Source organism: Zingiber officinale, unplaced genomic scaffold (assembly GCF_018446385.1).
Source record: "Zingiber officinale cultivar Zhangliang unplaced genomic scaffold, Zo_v1.1 ctg72, whole genome shotgun sequence".
NCBI lineage: Eukaryota > Viridiplantae > Streptophyta > Magnoliopsida > Zingiberales > Zingiberaceae > Zingiber > Zingiber officinale.
Genome location: NW_024589968.1, coordinates 221,883 through 239,923, shown reverse-complemented (window position 1 = coordinate 239,923; position 18,041 = coordinate 221,883). Strand labels below are relative to the sequence as shown.

The 18,041-nt window shown below is 36.9% G+C and overlaps 2 non-coding genes and 2 pseudogenes across 2 annotated transcripts; 3 read left to right on the top strand and 1 right to left on the bottom strand.

The window, feature by feature from the left end:
- Nucleotides 1-2,413: 2,413 nt before the first annotated feature.
- The window catches only part of LOC122037660, a 123,595-nt pseudogene continuing 107,967 nt past the window's right edge, over nucleotides 2,414-18,041 (bottom strand).
- On the top strand, nucleotides 7,265-7,449 carry LOC122037672 (annotated as a pseudogene).
- On the top strand, nucleotides 11,218-11,415 carry LOC122037715. Its single transcript, XR_006127727.1, has one exon. It is a non-coding gene; the product is annotated as a U2 spliceosomal RNA (small nuclear RNA).
- Nucleotides 17,150-17,347, top strand: LOC122037712. The gene has a single exon (XR_006127725.1). It is a non-coding gene; the product is annotated as a U2 spliceosomal RNA (small nuclear RNA).

Below are 18,041 nucleotides of genomic sequence, written 5' to 3'. Positions count from 1 at the left end.
GTGAGAGATAGAATAGGTGAATCCCTTGTGAGATTGCATCTTGCTTAATTTTTGAATTGGATTGAAACTACTATACCTACCGATTTTTGTTTGGATTGTATTCATGATTGTTTGCGATCTTTAGATGATCTTAGTTAAATTCCTTTTACTATCTTTAAGATATTACTAGGGAATTTGTGTGGAGATGATTTTTTTTGTTTTCTATACTTGCACGGGACGTTCAAGATTAAATGTGGGGGATTTGATAACCATAATTTAACTGTATCATTTTGATTCATACATGCATGGTTTGATGATATATTCATAGATGAAACCTATATATGCATCACATTTCATGCATTGTCTTTATACTTGGACTTAATTGTAAATTATCTTATTTTTGTGTTATTTGATGCTAATATTTTATTCTTATTTTGTATGCATCAAAGGATCTTGCATGTGGATCTATTCGAACCGAATTTTTGCTCGAATCAGAGTTTAAACGAGAAGATCAAGCTGCGGAGCATTATGGACCGTTCATCAAAGATCAGAGAGATCTGAGTCATCCATTGAATATCTTGTCTATCCGACCTAAGAGAGAGTAGATCCAGACGCTAGATTAAGATCAACACCTTCAGATCGGATTTTAAGTGACTTTCCACCGTTGATCAAGCTACAAATCAATTTCAGCCGTCTGTTCAGATCTGGATCAGATTTAAAAGGGAAGCTACAGTAGCTTCGTGCTTCGTCGACTCCTCCACACAGCTTTGCATCGTCTGTTCTTCTCCAGCGAGTTCCGACCCCGATTCCTTCTTCGATGATCTCTCAAGCTTCGACATCAGTGAAGAGCTTCACGGCAACTGGATTCCGATCATCTGGAGCCTTCGGTGGGCGTTCCCTCCGGCGCGATTTTGCTTCCAGCGATACTCTGCTTCCACGGATCTGTTGGGCGTTCCCTCAGATTTGTGATTCCCTTCCGACTAGAGAGCATTGGCGGCGTTCCTCCATTGTTACTGAACCACATCCGACGGCAATCCATCATTCACAGCTTCATTCCAGATTCAGAGTTTGTGGGCTACAGAAATCCAGATTTCGGGCTGATTATTGGTTCCATCTTGTCGGGGGTGTTCATCCGACGATGTTGAGCATCCCTAGAGCTGATTTACCGCTGAGATTCTTCACTGATGACCGGAGTTGGGCGTTCTCATCTTCGGCCTCTTGTGTGATGGCAAGAGAGTGAAGATTGTTAGATTGGTTGTGAAATTGGATCAGTTTACCATTTTATTTCATTTTGTTACTGTTTTATAGCTTAGAACAGATTCCTTTTATGTTTGTTATATTTTTATGCAAGTAATTTAGCATTTCATTACCTTGTTGAAGCTTAATTTGTGTTTAATTTGTGCTTGGTTAATTGTTAAGTTGGTTAGAATTAAGTTAGGGTTTAAAGTATGCTGTAGGTTAAATTTATTTCTGTCTTGCTATTTCATATTTAGAGTTAACGGTATTAATGATGAATTCATGATGTAGTGTGATGATGCGTATGGATTAATCGGAGATACTTAGTTAGATTTTACTATTGCTTTAGATTAGTTTCTTATCCGCTTGCTTTTCATTTATTTAGATTTAGATTCAAAGCTTAAACCCCCCAATTTTATATTAAAACCCCAAAAATAGAAATAACATACAATCCTAAGATTACATCCTACCCATAGTTCCTCGAGAGATCGATCCTGAGCTCGTTATTACAACATCATTGTGTAGTTAAGGGATTTAGTGAAAATCATTTGTTAAGTTGATAAGCCTATTCGTGACACTCAATTTTTCGGCTTATCAAGTATCGTCCGACCGTCTTCTCGATATCACTCGGTCTCCCTCGGCATTCACTCGATCGCCAGCTTGTCATCCGCTCGACATTATTTTTCGTGGCTCGGTTGAAACTCATCTCACTCGTCGTTCAGTCAACACTCGCCCACTCACTGCTCGGATCAAGGGCTCTACTCTCATTCACCTTCGATCTCACGGGCTCCACGCCCGCTCCATTCACGAGATTCGCTCCCACTCACCTCACGGGTTTCGCTCCCATTCGCCATTGACCTCTTGGTTTAGATTGACATTGTCTCTGTTGCCTAGATGGCACTTTCTCATTCACGCGCTCGGCTCTGCTTACCCTTCCTCTTTCCATCCACTCAGCATTAGCTCGGTCTCCCGCTCAACATTCTTTCGGTCGCTTGGTCGGCATCTTCGTAGCCGCCCGATCAATATCACCCTAAAACAAAAACATTTTGGATATAAGTCAATCGCAAGAAATCTTCTCTAACCGCATAAAAATGATAAGAAATCTACATGCAAACTCAATTTGATAGATGTTCGAAGCAGCTCCATTTCCATGCGCTTATTGTTGACCATATATCTGAATATTTGCCAAATTTTGAATCTATCGATTAGTTCCCTCATTGTCCATGGTATAAACAGGGATTTGACTGTTCTTAATGTTCCTCTTTGGGTCATCTCTAGGATTCAGATTATCTGCATCTTCCTTGTAAATTTTCACATATGTTCTGGCACCTGCCAAAATCAAATTTTCTACCATAAAAAGCTGATAATTGTTCTTGACCACTGAGTCGAATATGTTTGTAAAGTTCAATGAGCATGCCAATTTGTACCTGTTACAAAGTTTTCATTTACATACAAAAACCAATATTATCCAGTGCAAAAGCGCACGAATAGATGAAGCAAAGAAGTTTATTTGTTTCGATAGACAAAGCATAAATTCCACAAACTCTAAATTTAAAGAACAGAGAGATACTTATGAATGACAGAAACAACACTTTGAAAATAGATTAAGAGATTGATAGACACATGAAGTAGGAGGGTCGTAATCAAATTGCTAAACTTTAAAAGTCATCTAGGAGATGTTCATTGAGGTTCTGAATAAGTCATCTAGGAGAACGACTTTTGCACGTGCACAACAAGTGGATGTTGTAGATATACCTAGATGATAATGGTGCAAAAAAACCAGGCGTTATCTCATTTGAAGCGATAAAAAGTGTTCATCCTGGGGGGATCCACTTCGCGATCCTCCGCTAGATGAATTCAAGATGGGTATCTTTGTCAAGATGGGGATGAAGGCTCCTCTCAATTCCAAATCGGTCTTTTCTAGTCTTTAAAATATCCCCTCGTCGCACGTGAATAGCATCATAATCACCAAGTAGGTGTTTGATCTGCAAAAGCATTTGTATTTAAAACCAATATCAGAATTATGAGAAACTTTCAAGACTAAGCCAAGAAATATTCCCAAATAAAAAGACTGCATAGAAACATAAGAAGCATTATAAGCCAGGCAGGCCTCTTACGCGAATAACCTACAAAGTTCATTCTTGTCATATTTTATGAATCTACTAAATCTTATTGCGTTGGAGAAATTCTCCAGTGGTATCTCAATATGCATCCTTTGTCTGTCACAAGAACAAATTCATCAAATGTTCTCATGTCACACGTTTGCAAGACTTTTGTGGCAAGTAGAGCAATGAAACTAAGAAAGAGTCACACGAGTCCAACACCAATTATTCATTTGAATGTCATAGAAACATCAGAGCTCATGAAAAAAAGTGAATTTCTCTTGAAGGGTTTGTGTCATAGAAACATCACAACCCTCACAAAAAGTGAATTTCTCTTGAAAGATATTTTACTTGTATTATGAGATAGTTATCATAGCTATTTTGCAAGTCAAATAACACATTTGGAGAACCAATACCTTATCTGCTACATTCCTTAGTCTTTTGGCAGCCATCATAGGAAGAAAATCATGTGGTAGCAAAACAGAGCTGTGATTGGTTCGATCCTTGCACTCCATAGACCTGGATGTTCATCATGGTCAAGACTAGAGCTTGAAGATTCAAAGATCACCTAGCAAAGTAACAGACCATTTAACCATGGCGACATCGTGGGAAATAAAGAAAATTTCATGTGTGGATTACTTCATTATACTCAAGAGGTTGAATATCTTGATTTGTTTCAATGAATTTGATTGAGATGAAAATCTTTAATCAACATCAAACATTTAAATTCACATAATCACAAAAAAGAATGCCCTATACATGGAACAACAAGGCACCAAATTCAACGAGTTTGCTAAAAATGAGTTGAGATTCAATCATGAAGTAAATTAGTTTCTATTGACTTCAAATAATGTAACAGGAGTTGAGTAATTGTACATTCCATCTGTATTTGGATTTCCGCTTTGGTGCAGGATCCCCTTCTTGTTATGTGTTGGATTGATGCACATTCTAGAAGGCATCACAAATACTCTGCAAATTTTTTAAACAAGCATAATGTCAGTACAAAACAACTATTAATTAATTCCTCCATCTAGAATTCTTCCTACAAATTTTTTATACGCAAGGAGTGAACTTTAACACCCAAATCAAATGCTCAAAGGCAAATCTTCATAATCCCAGAAACTTGGAGTGTTCTTAATTCCAATTCAACGAATCAAAGAAGATCATCCACAATAGTGATGGAATATTAAAGCAAGGTAGTAGACCAGAAGAGAAATTGATGGGACCTTCCGAGGAAGAGGGCTTCTTGGAGGGTGCATCGGAGGCTGGACTCTTGGTGTCGCAGTGCTTTCCGGGGCAATCAATGCGGTCGCCCCAATACAAGTACTTGCTCTCCACCACCGCCTTGGCGGCTTCCCTCGACGACGCGGAGGAAGCAGGGATCGCAGAGGAGAAGGCAACCCAGAGGAGCGCGAGGGCAGCGGCAGAGATGAGGAAGAGTTATATGACGAGGTGCCGTTGGAACCGAAGAATCGCCATAACGGTGAGAGTCCGAGGTGTCGTTCACTAAATGCATCAATCTACGAGACGAACTAATTTTGTAATGATATTTGAGAATATACATTAAAATCTATTAATGGGGATGTAGCTTAGATGGTACAGCGCTCACTTAGCATGTGAGAGGTATGGGGATCGATACCCCGCATCTCCATAAAATATTTTATTAGTTTATGTTTTTTATTGTGTATGTGAAAGTAATAAAACTCTTTATATATAATTTTATTATTCTAGGTACTCATTTATGAGAAATTCATGAACATACAATACTGTTAATTTTTTTTTAGAGTTTAGGTTAAAAAAGTGAACATTTTTTTTTAACAGGTTTTCGTTGATGATCTTGGATCGATAACCAAGGTTATCAAGAATACCTCCAACAAAACACACCCTAAATGATCATGATTTGAGTATACATGGGTGTGCATGATAACAAAACACTATAAATATAGTTTAGATATTCTGCATACCTTACTCTGCACATCTCTTGAGTATCCAATTTGTTTTTTTAAATTTAATTTTTTGTTATGCTTAATACTATAATCCAAATCCTACACTCAAAAGACAAACTCTTATTGACATAAGTGGAGCTAAAAAATTTCGTATTTCGCTGATTCTATGTGCTGCCCACGAATGTCGCCTAGGCTAGCATTTGTGTGTGTATAGTATGTTATGCGATCGTCTGTGCCTGATTGATAGAGGCACCTGGAATTGATCAAGGCGTCTCAATTTTTTTTATTTTTTAAAATTAAAAAAATCCATAAATCGGAGCTAAAAAAAATATCCTATATATATATATATATATTATACCCGCGAGTATCTAATTTTGTTTAATTTGAACATTATAATTTAACATATATAGACACTAAAAGTAAAATCTAATTAGTTTAAACTCGGAGCTTAAAAAAATAAAATAAAATAACACATGTATTTCAATTGGGGTGTCTGGATCAATTCTATGCGCTCGACAACACAGTTGTGGACTGTTCCACTACAAAAAAAAAACAGCATTACCGACGGAATATTCCATCGTAGTTCTGTCGGTAGAGGCATTTATCGACGGAAAATAAAGTGTCGGTGTAAAATTCGTCGGAAAATTATACTCCGACGGAATTACTGTTTCGTCGGTACATTTACCGATGGAATAACTAGTTCCGTCGGTAAATATATACCGACGGAAAAGTTATTCTGTCGACAATTTTCGCTATCCTAATCTATGAGCCTGACAACAGAGTTGTGGATTGTTCCACCGCGAACGATATATATATAGGTGCCCATCTTGTATTAGATTTATTTTTTAAAACTTATTTCTTTTAGCTCCTGAGTTAAGCTGATTAGATTTAAACTTTAGGGTTTAGGAGTTGGATTATAGTGTTCAAGCTAAAAAAATTAAAATTAAAAAATTTTAAGTACCCATGGGGTATATAATATATGTATTTTGGGTGTTTAGGATTTACAATTTAAAGGAATAAATTTTAAAAAAAAATTGAGATGCTTGGATCAATTCTAAGCGCGTGAATTGTTCTGCAGCGAATGATCCTTGTAAATTTCTCATGAAGGAGATCAATGATCATAAGCAAAGGAAACCGAAAATCTCCATGTTTCAGGAGATACATTCTCTTGTGAAACATAGAACAAACACACTATTGTAAAACAACAAATTACTACAATCAAAGTTAACTGCGAAATTGAATCATTACCCGTTCAGCAAGCACGCAAGCTTTGCCAGGAGTCCCAACACCAACTGCAATTAGTTTAATTCCTGCTGCATCAAATTTGGATGAGTTTGTAGGTATCAAAAGAGAAGAGCTAAACTCACCAACAAAAACATCCAAAATGCCTCATGAGTGCAACCACTGAAAAACACTAATCCACACAAACGTAGTTGATCATGTATCAATCAATCTGCTAGGACAATGAAACGGAACAGCTAACAATTGCCTAATCGAACAAACTAAGAGCAGGTGGTAATCAGATCTAGAGAAGAAAGATTTAGAAAATTAGTAGTTAGTATGAACGGGAGAAGGGAAAAAAGGAAGCAATTTGATATTTCGTTTTGGTCCCAGAGATCGCTGAGGAACAGGGCTCTCCAGTGCCCCCGCCGCGAATACACGGTTACCATCAAGGGCATCCCGGGTTGCGGTCTCATTGACGCCGCTAGTAGCGACTGTGACAGAGGAACCATGCGACGCAGTCAAGGAGAAGGAGACGTGAGAAAGATCACGGTTTGCAATGTACTCTCGCCTCGTCTTTAAAAAAAACTCTAATGGCCATTTAGACCAGGTGGAGTTGTACTCTCGCCTCTTCTTACAAACAAAAAAAAATTGTAATGACCTTTTATACTAGATGGAGTTTAGAGTTTAGGGTTTAGAATTTAGTCCCATATCGTTTGTTTTTGATTGACGGAGTGGAACTAGTGCTATAAAAGAAGAGACTATGACTGTAATTTATTCATATCTTTCTCAGCCTTTTGACTAAGATCAAGTGTAGTATTTGCTCTTATCAGTTTAATATCTAATACGTGGACCATTGGTTCATTATGATATTAAATTAATTTTTGTTTTTGGGGAGAGATCATCTACTAGATCTTTCGTGTGTTATCCTTGTGTTGTACTATTGCAGGGTTCATGTGTTAAGTTCAATTAAATTTTTATATTAAGGTGGTGTTTGGTTTAGAGGTTTGGAAATAAGAGAATGGATTCATTTCCAAATCTGGATGAAACCCACTCCCTCCCTTAAGTTTTGATGGAATGGGAATAAGAATTAAGTTTTGGACAAAAATACCCTTACTATATTTATTTAATTTTTCTTTCATTTCATTCTCTCTCCTTGTTCTCTCTCATCATATTTTCTCTCTCCTCATTCTATCATCATATTTTTTCTTTCAACATATTTTATCTCTTCTTATTCTCTCTCATCACACATTCTTTACAATTTTCTCTCTCATCATACACTCTCTCTCATTATTTTCTCTCTCTTCATTCTCTCATTTTTTTCATCATACTTTTTCTCTCATCATTCGTTCTCTCTCCTGAATCTCTCTTACCATACTCTCTCTCCATATTTTATCTAGTCACACTTTCTCTCTCTTCATTCTCTTCCATCACTCTCTCTCTCCTTATTCTCTCTCATCACACATTCTCTACCATTTTCTCTTTGTATTCTCTCTCATCACTCTCTCTCATTACTTTCTCTCTCATCACTTTCTCTCTCATCACTCTCTCTCATTATTTTCTCTCTCATCATACTCTCTCATTATTTTATCTCTCTTTATTTTTTCATCATACTTTCTCTTTCCTCAATCTCTCTTACCATACTCTCTCTCCATATTTTCTCTCATCCCACTTTCTCTCTCTTCATTCTTTTCCATCACACACACTCTCCTCATTTTCTCTCATCACACTTTCCCTTTCTTTATTTTTTCCCATCACACATTCTCTCATCACATTTTCTCATCATACTTTCTCTCATCACACTTTCTCTCTTTTTATTTTTCCCAATTACTCTTTCTCTCTCAACACACTTTCTCTCTCATCATACTTTTTCTCTTCTCAATATCTCCTATCAAGCTCTCTCTCCTCATTTTCTCTCATCATACTTTCTCTCTCTTCATTTTTTCCCATCACACTTTCTCTATATCATATGTGTCTCTCACATTCAATTTTACTTTCCATCTAATTTTTTCTCTTATTTTCCTATAAGGGTAAAAAAGAAAATTTAAGTTCATTCTGATTGAAAATATTCAACTAACCAAACATTACTTTTAGGAATGATACCCAAGCTCACACTCATTCCCATTCCACAATACTATGATACCTATTCCCATTCCGATTCCTAGAAGAGAACCAAACACCACCTAAATTAAGTTTATTTTTAAATTATTTATTACAGTCCATGAAATTAAATCATAAAATTTTATATATTTTAAAATAAATACAAAACACATAAAAAATAATCAAATTTTTTTACTGATTTAATTATTAATTTTTAGTTAATAAATAAGAAATTTTAAAATTATAATTGAATAAATTGATGTTTTCTTAGATGAAATTTTGAAATAATTTAATTAAAAATTTAAATTTGATTAGGTTATTCATTTTAAATTTTAAATGTTATCAAGTTCTCAATTTAATTGGTATCAAGTATTCAACTTGCAAATCCTCCAGCCATGAAAATTTTTAACCGGTCTGTCAGTCCAGTGTTCTTAGATCAACCGTCCATTAGAGAAAATTCATTCGTTAATTCACCAAGATTTAAACACGATCCTTAAATATTTGAGAAACTAAAAAAGTGCCCTATCGTGGTACTATTACACAAGAACAACCTTTTTTATTGCTTAAAACTTATTCAATTAGTTATTAAATTTAATAATTTAAACTTATTTTATTTTATTTTATTTATTTAACATGTTTATAAAAAGTTATTGATGATTATTATTCACTAATATACTTGTTCAAATTTATTCATAAGTTATTGAAACATGCCCAATTAATTAAAATTGTGTTGTATTGAACGCACATAAATAATTTCAGATTAAATTGAACACCAAACTTATTTTTGAACCATTGGTTCATTTACTGCCCTATCCGGCACGCTTGGGATATGCAACGAGGGCAGAATGATAGGGCACGCTTGGGATATGTACCGAGAGCACAATGTTGTTACCATCTCGATAATCTTGAACCAACTCCAGACCAATGCTTTGGATAAACATGCTCGCTCAGTCAAACTGATAAGTGAATTGTTTGGTCACACTGAAAGAACAAGCCAAATGAAAGGCCATGGGGAAACCCTAACCCTACGGTCTACGGAGGGCCCTAACTATAGGAGAGTAACTCGAGGGGTGATTAGCTTGCGCGTTAGATTAACAAACATGTTAAGGTGCTTTCATACTAGGAAGCAACAGAGTTGGGAAAGTTGGCAACAAAGTTCTTTAATATATTTTGCAATGGGAGAAGGAAGCACGATGGCCAAAGTAAGATTGACTTTCCACATCTCTTCCCTCCAGGCCATTTCAAGTAGATATAAAAGAAACAAAAGGAGTTCAATAGGATGAACCCAGCATATCAAATGAGAACCACCAAAACCTCAAGAGTAAGATGCATGAATTGAGACTTCCTCCTCAAAATATTTGACAGTATGATTGATCATGTCTGAAAATTGAAAAGAGGGCATGCTGGCAATGGTGACTTGGTTATTGATTGGAATAGGACTTTTTACTATGAGAAAAAGTTTTCCTTTGATCTCACACACACTAAAACAAGTAAAAAAAAACGTTAGTGCCCAAAAACCAGGGGAAGTCTTTGGCGATAGCCCTCCGACGCTAATGACGCAAAGCCTCTGCGAGTGGCGGCCATGAGCACAGCCACCGGCCAAATCGGAGACAACTCCGTGGGTGTCCCTCAAGGCCTACGACGTCGGCAATTGGGGAAGTTTGCGACATGGACGCTATCTTTCTATGTGTTGGCAACATGCAACAAAATCGATCGGAGCGGCAGCAAACAAGAGCAAAAGGAAGGGGTAGCAATTTTAAACAGGAGATTTGTCATGCATTTATAACTAACTATATGCTCTGATACCATTGTTGATACTCAATATGCATGAATCAAAATGAATTAAAATGGTAAACACTTACAACAATCTCCCGCAGATCTACAATCGGCGACAATTGGATTTGCTGTCGGGAGATCAATCATAGGATCGGAAGGCTCTCCACAATTCCACGAACCAAATCCCACCGTCTCAAATGTTCTTCTCACTCTCCCGTTGTCTCTTTCTCTACACCGTGAATCACCCCCCCCCCCCAATGATCCTTGGACGTACCCCTTATAAAGGAAAATAACCCAAGGATATAATGGACTTTTCCATTAAGAGTAGTGGGGAATGTGAGCATGTTCCCACGTTCCCCATTTCCTATAGGATCAACATCTGAAGCCAACTAGTGACGAGCCGAGCGAATCGAGGGATCAAACCCATAGACAGCTTCGGCGGGGAATTTGATCAGCTTACGAGGGAGCGAGGAGGAGAGAGGGTGACCGACGGAGGAGAGGTCCTGCTCGTCGACGCAGCTACAGCGGTGAAGCAACAAATCTTAACTGCCTCCAGAACAAAATCGCAAGCAACAAGACTCTCCTTTCTTTTCCACGGCCAAGGAGTAGGAGACGTGAGAAAGATCACGGTTTGCAGTGTACTCTCGCCTCTTCTTAAAAAAGAAACTCTAATGGCCATTTATACCAGGTGGAGTTATACTCTCGCACCTATTTACAAACAAAAAAAGTTGTAATGACCTTTTATACTAGGTGGAGTTTAGAGTTTAGGGTTTAGAATTTAGTCCCATATCGTTTGTTTTTGATTGACGGAGTGGAACTAGTGCTATAAAAGAAGAGGCTATGGCACTTTCTCATTCATACCTTTCTCGGCCTTTTGGCTAAGATCAAGTGTAGTATCTGTTCTTATTAGTTTAATATCTGATACGTGGACCATTGGTTCACTATGATATTAAATTAATTTTTATTTTGGGGAGAGATGATTACAGGAGCTTGCTATTGGATCCTTCGCGTGTCATCCCTGTGTTGCACTATTGTAGGCCTTCGACGCACCCGACCAATATAAATTAAAATTTTATATTAAATTAAGTTTTTTTGTAAATGATTAATTATAGTGCAAGAAATTAAATCTTAAAATTTTATATATTTAAAAATAAATACAAAACACATAAAAATAATTGAATTTTTTTACTGAATTAATTATTAATGTTCAGTTAATGAATAAGAAATTTTAAAATTAGAATTGAATAAATTGATGTTTTCTTAGATTAAATTTTGAAATAATTTAATTAGGTCCTTCAATTTAATCGAAATAACTTAATTAGTGTGGTTTTTTTAATTTGGTAAGAAAAAATGATTTTACTTCGCCGAAGAAAGATAAATCACGTACCAAACAACTTTCTAATACAGAAAATTCAAGTATTCAACTTACTAATGCTGGGATGGTCAATCCAACCATAAAAATTTTCCACCGGTCCATCAATCCAATGTTCTTAGATCAATCGTCCATTAGAAAAAATTCATTCGTTAATTCATCGAGATTTAAACTCAATCCTTAAATATTTAGGAAATTAAAAAAAGTGCCTTATCGTGGTACTATTACACATGAACAACCTTATTTATTGTTTGAAACTTGTTCAACTATTTATTAAATTTAATTATTTTATTTTATTTTATTTATTTAACATGTTTATAAAAAAGTTATTGATGATCATTATTCACCAACATACTTGTTCAAATTTATTCGTAAGGTATTGAAATTGTGTTGTATTGAACGAACAAAAATAATTCCTTATTAAATTGAACACCAATCTTATTTTTGAACAATTGGTTCATTTACCGCCGTATCCAGCACGCTTGGGATATGCAACGAAGGCACAATGATAGGGCACACATGGGATGTGTACCGAGAGCACAATGTTGTTACCATATCGATGTTCTTGAACCAACTCCAGACCAATGCTTTGGATAAATAGGCTCGCTCAGTCAAACTGATAAATGGATCACTGAAAGAACATGCCAAATGATAGACCATGGTAAAACCCTATCCCTACAGTCTACGGAGGGCCCGAACTATAGGAGAATAACTCGAGGGGTGATTAGCTTGCGGATTAGATTAAGTAACATGTTAAGGCACTTTCATACCAGGAAGCAACAGAGTTGGGAAAGTAGGCAACAAAGTTCTTTTGCTAAACTAGGCTGTGAGGTCGATCGTCACATTATGCTGTGCTAACTAATCCATGACCAACATTAAATCTAATTACGGAAGCTGTACTAACTGAAATTTTACTAAACTACTAACATTTATTGGTTCTATACATGCTAAGGGGTGTAAACTAACTATTCATGTCATGTTTTACCTTCCCCATGGTCAAGGAACTGAACTTAAACATTTTCCCCCTGATATCAGACCTCCCAATCGATCCATTGATCGATTGGAATGTCGGATCGATCCAGTGATCGATCCAGCACGCTACTGTGCTCGGGCAATATTCTGGATCGATCGGCGGATCGATCCAGACTGGCCAATCGATCCAGGGATCGATCCCAGGGCTTTCTGTTCGCGACAGAAGGCATCCGGATCAATCGGCTGATCAATCCAGGAGCTTACTGTTCGCGGTGCGAACTTCTCGATCGATCGGTTGATCGATTGAGAAGCCCCAATCGATCGGCCGATCGATTGGGGTTTCTGATTTCACACCAGAAGCCTGATTTCAGCACAGTTTCGTGCCAAAATCACTCATATCAATTCCAAACTAAATGAAATGCCTCCTAACATCAATTATCTAGCATTCTACACATGTCATGGCGCATAATCCACTAATTCATAACTTTTAAGCAAACTGAACGGCAAAAACTAAAATAACAAAGTTCTTAATAGTTAAACTTGCTAAGATTCCTAAGATCTTTATTCCAAGTTCCATCCACACACATCTTCATCGCATTTCCCTCCAGCCTCCGCTAGTCCATCTTTCCTTTACCTTTATCTGCAGTATAAGGAAAAAGTATCTGTAAGCTTTCGCTTAGTAAGAAACCATCTACCTCACTAAAACATGCATACGATGCAATTCATGATTTTAAAACATGCTATTTGAAATACAAATTGAATATGCTAAACATGGCATGACATACAAAACATAGAAAGCTAACTAATCATGGCAATAAGAGCTAATCATAAACTATCATGTTGTATGAACAGAAACTACACTGTTACAAAAGCTGAACTGAGCTAATTCTAGCTAATGCTAATGCTATACTGAATTCACCTAACTATCTTGTGAGAGTTTGAAAACTTAATACATATAATAGGTGAAAATACATAATCATGCTGCTGTTTGGGCCCAGCAACTGTACTTGCTATGCGCGCGTCCCTAACTAAACCCGGGTTTGCAAGTCTCAATTATCTAGCATTCTACACATGTCATGGCGCATAATCCACTAATTCATAACTTTTAAGCAAACTGAACATAAGCTAATAAATCCTTGTCTTGCTTTTACTAGGTTGTCTAAACCCAGAACTAGGTCATCTAAACCTAGAGGCGACTGTGGGAGCCCACCCATTGGACATCTAGTCCTGTAAAAGCTGAAGCAAGACTAAATAGGCTGTGTAAATGCTTCTAATGCATTTATCCAAGCTAATAAAATGCTTAGTTTGCATTTTGACTGTACTAAACATTCTATCGAGCACTTGGTGTGCGCTGGTGCACACCCTACGTGCCAAGTTTGCATACGACTAAACTAATGCATAAAAATCACATGATTAGCTACTTATACTGCAGGTGAGGGGTTTCTTACCTCCTGCTCGAAGTTTCTTACGATTCTAATCGCTAAATTTTCCGGAGACGATCCTTTCGACGATCTTCTCACGTCTATGCGTTCCTCTCGCGGAGGGGAGCGTCCTCGTGTCGAAGTCGTCGCCGGAAGGTGCCCTTGGAACCCTTGGGACAGAACCCTAGCCTTGCTTGTGGTTGGCGCCGAGAGAGGGAGGAGAGGGAGAGGTGGCGTCGGTGAGGGTTTGAGGAGAAGGAATCCCGATCAAAATAAAACCCCACTTAATAATTTCCTATTTATATTAAATGGGTAATTCGACCCAACTCTAATATAAATTTAATTGCCTCCCTTTCCTTTCAGCACGGCCCTGCTGGGTTCAACTGGTTACTAGAATTATCCGTAAACCATAGGTCTCGGGTTCAATTCCCGCTTAGGTCGTTTTCGTTTTCTATTTGTTTTTGCTACTTCCGCTACTCTAAAAATTTTGTAAAAATATCCTAAAATTCCAGAAAAATCATAGAATATTTCTAAAATAGTTTTGAGAATTTTCGGGTGTTACAATTTTACTCCGCCCAAGAAAGATAAAACACATACCAAACAACTTTCTAATAGGGAGGACATTTAATCCTTAGGGAATAAAACATGTAAAACACCTGTATCACTCGAATACCAATTTGGCTACACAGTGGGGGTAGAGTTTGGTTCAAGTTTGGCTTGAGGTTGGTTCGTTTAAATGTTATCAAGTTCTCAATTGAATTGGTATCAAGTACTCAACTTTCGCTGACTAATCCTAGGATGGTCAATCCAGCTATAAAAATTTTCCACCGGTCCATCAATCCAATGTTCTTAGATCAATCATCCATTAGGGAAAATTCATCCGTTAATTCACCGAGATTTAAACTCGATCCTTAAATATTTGGGAAACTAAAAGTGTCCTATTATGGTACTATTACACAAGAACAACCTTATTTATTGTTTGAAACTTATTCAATTATTTATTAAATTTAATTATTTTATTTTATTTAACATGTTTATAAACAAGTTATTGATGATCATTATTCACCAATATACTTGTTCAAATTTATTCATAAATTTTTGAAGCATGTCCAATTAATTAAAATAGTGTTGTATTGAACGCACATAAATAATTTCATATTAAATTGAACACCAAACTTATTTTTGAACCATTGGTTCATTTACCGCCTTATCTGGCATGCTTGGGATATGCAACGAGGGCACAATGATAGGGCACGCTTGGGATATATACCGAGAGTGCAATGTTGATACCATCTCGATGATCTTGAACCAACTCCAGACCAATGCTTTGGATAAATAGTCTCGCTCAGTCAAACTGATAAGTAAATTGTTCGGTCACACTGAAAGAACATGCCAAATGAAAGACCATGGGAAAACCCTAACCCTACGGTCTATGGAGGCCCCAAACTATAGGAGAATAACTCGAGGGGTGATTAGCTTGTGGGTTTGATTAACTAACATGTTAAGGCGCTTTCATACCAGGAAGCAACAGAGTTGGGAAAGTAGGCAACAAAGTTCTTTAATATATTTTGCAATGGGAGAAGGAAGCACAAAGGCCAAACTAAGATTGACATTCCACATCTCATCCCTCCAGGCTATTGCAAGTAGATATAAAAGAAACAAAACGAGTTCAATAGGATGAACTCAGCATAGCAAATGAGAACCACCAAAACCTCAAGAGTAAGATGCATGAATTGAGACTTCCTCCTCAAAATATTAGACAATACGATTGATTATGTTTGAAAATTGAAAAGAGGGCATGCTGGCAATGGTTACTTGGTTATTGATTGGAATAAGACTTTTTACTATGAGAAAAAGTTTTCCTTAGATCTCGCACACACTAAAACAAGCAAAAAAAAATATTAGTGACCAGAAACCAGGGGAAGTCTTTGCTGATAGCCCTCCGACGCTAATGACGCAAAGCCTCTGCGAGTGGCGGCCATGAGCACAACCACCGACCAATATCAGAGCAAACTTTGTGGGTGTTCCTCAAGGCCTACGACATCGGCAATTGGGGAAGTTTGTGACATGGACGCTATCTTTCCATGTGTTGGCAGCAGGCAACAAAATCGATCGGAGCGGTAGGAAAAGAGAGCAAAAGGAAGGGGTAGAAATTTTAAGCAGGAGATTTGTCATGCATTTATAACTAACTATGTGCTATGATACCATTGTTGATACTCTAAATGCACGAATCAAAACGAATTAAAATGGTAAACACTTACAACAATCTCCCACAGATCTACAATCGACGACAATTGGACTTGCTGCCGGAAGAGCAATCATAGGATTGGAAAGCTCTCCACAATTCCACGAACCAAATCTCACCGTCTCAGATATTATTCTCACTCTCTCGTTGTCTCTTTCTCTACACTGTGAATCATCCGCCATGATCCTTGGACGCACCCCTTATAAAGGAAAATAACTCAAGGATATAATGGACTTTTCCATTAATTGTAGTGGGGAACATGGGCATGCTCCTACGTTCCCATTTCCTATAGGATCGACATCTGAAGCCGACTAGTGACGAGCCGAGCGAATCGGGGGATCAAACCTACAGACACCTTAGGCAAAGAATTTGATCAGCTTACGACGGAGCGAGGCGGAGAGAGGTTGACCGACGGAGGAGATGTCCTACTTGTCGACGCAGCTGCAGCGGCGAAGCAACAAACCTTAACTGCCTCCAGCACAAAATCACAAGCAACAAGACTCTCCTTTCTTTTCCGTGGCCAAGGAGAAGGAGATGTGAGAAAGATCACGGTTTGCAGTGTGCTCTCGCTTCTTCTTAAAAAAAAAACTCTAATGGCCATTTATACTAGGTGGAGTTGTACTCTCGCCTCTATTTACAAACAAAAAAAACTGTAATGACCTTTTATACTACGTGGAGTTTAGAGTTTAGGGTTTAGAATTTAGTCCCATATCGTTTGTTTTTGATTGACGGATTGGAACTAGTGCTATAAAAGAAGAAGCTATGGCACTTTCTCATTCATACCTTTCTCGGCCTTTTGGCTAAGATCAAGTGTAGTATCTGTTCTTATCAGTTTAATATCTGATACGTGGACCATTGGTTCACTATGATATTAAATTAATTTTTATTTTGGGGAGGGATCATTACAGTAGCTTGCTATTGGATCCTTCGCGTGTCATCCCTGTGTTGCACTATTGTAGGGGTTCGACACACCCGACCAAGATAAATTAAATTTTTATATTAAATTAAGTTTTTTTAAAAATTATTAATTATAGTGCAAGATATTAAATCTTAAAATTTTATATATTTAAAAATAAATACAAAACACATAAAAATAATTGAATTTTTTTATTGATTAAATTATTATTTTTCATTTAATGAATAATAAATTTTAAAATTAGAATTGAATAAATTGATGTTTTCTTAGATGAAATTTTGAAATAATTTAATTTAAATTTTATTAGGTTATTCAATTTAATTGAAATAACTTAATTAGTGTGGTTTTTTTTAATTTGGTAAGAAAAAATGATTTTACTCCGCCCAAGAAAGATAAATCACGTACCAAACAACTTTCTATAATAGGGACGACATTTAATTAATCTGTAGGGAATAAAACAGGTAAAACACCTGTATCATCGGAATACCAATTTGGCTACTTCGTGGGGTAGAGTTTAATTCAAGTTAGGTTTGAGGTTGGTTTGTTTAAATATTATCAAGTTCTCAATTGAATTGGTATCAAGAATTCAACTTTCACTAACTAATCCTAGGATGGTCAATCCAGCCATAAACATTTTCCACCGGTCCATCAATCTAGTGTTCTTAGATCAATCGTCCATTAGAGAAAATTCATCCGTTAATTCACCGAGATTTAAACTCTATCCTTAAATATTTGGGAAACTATAAAAGTGTCCT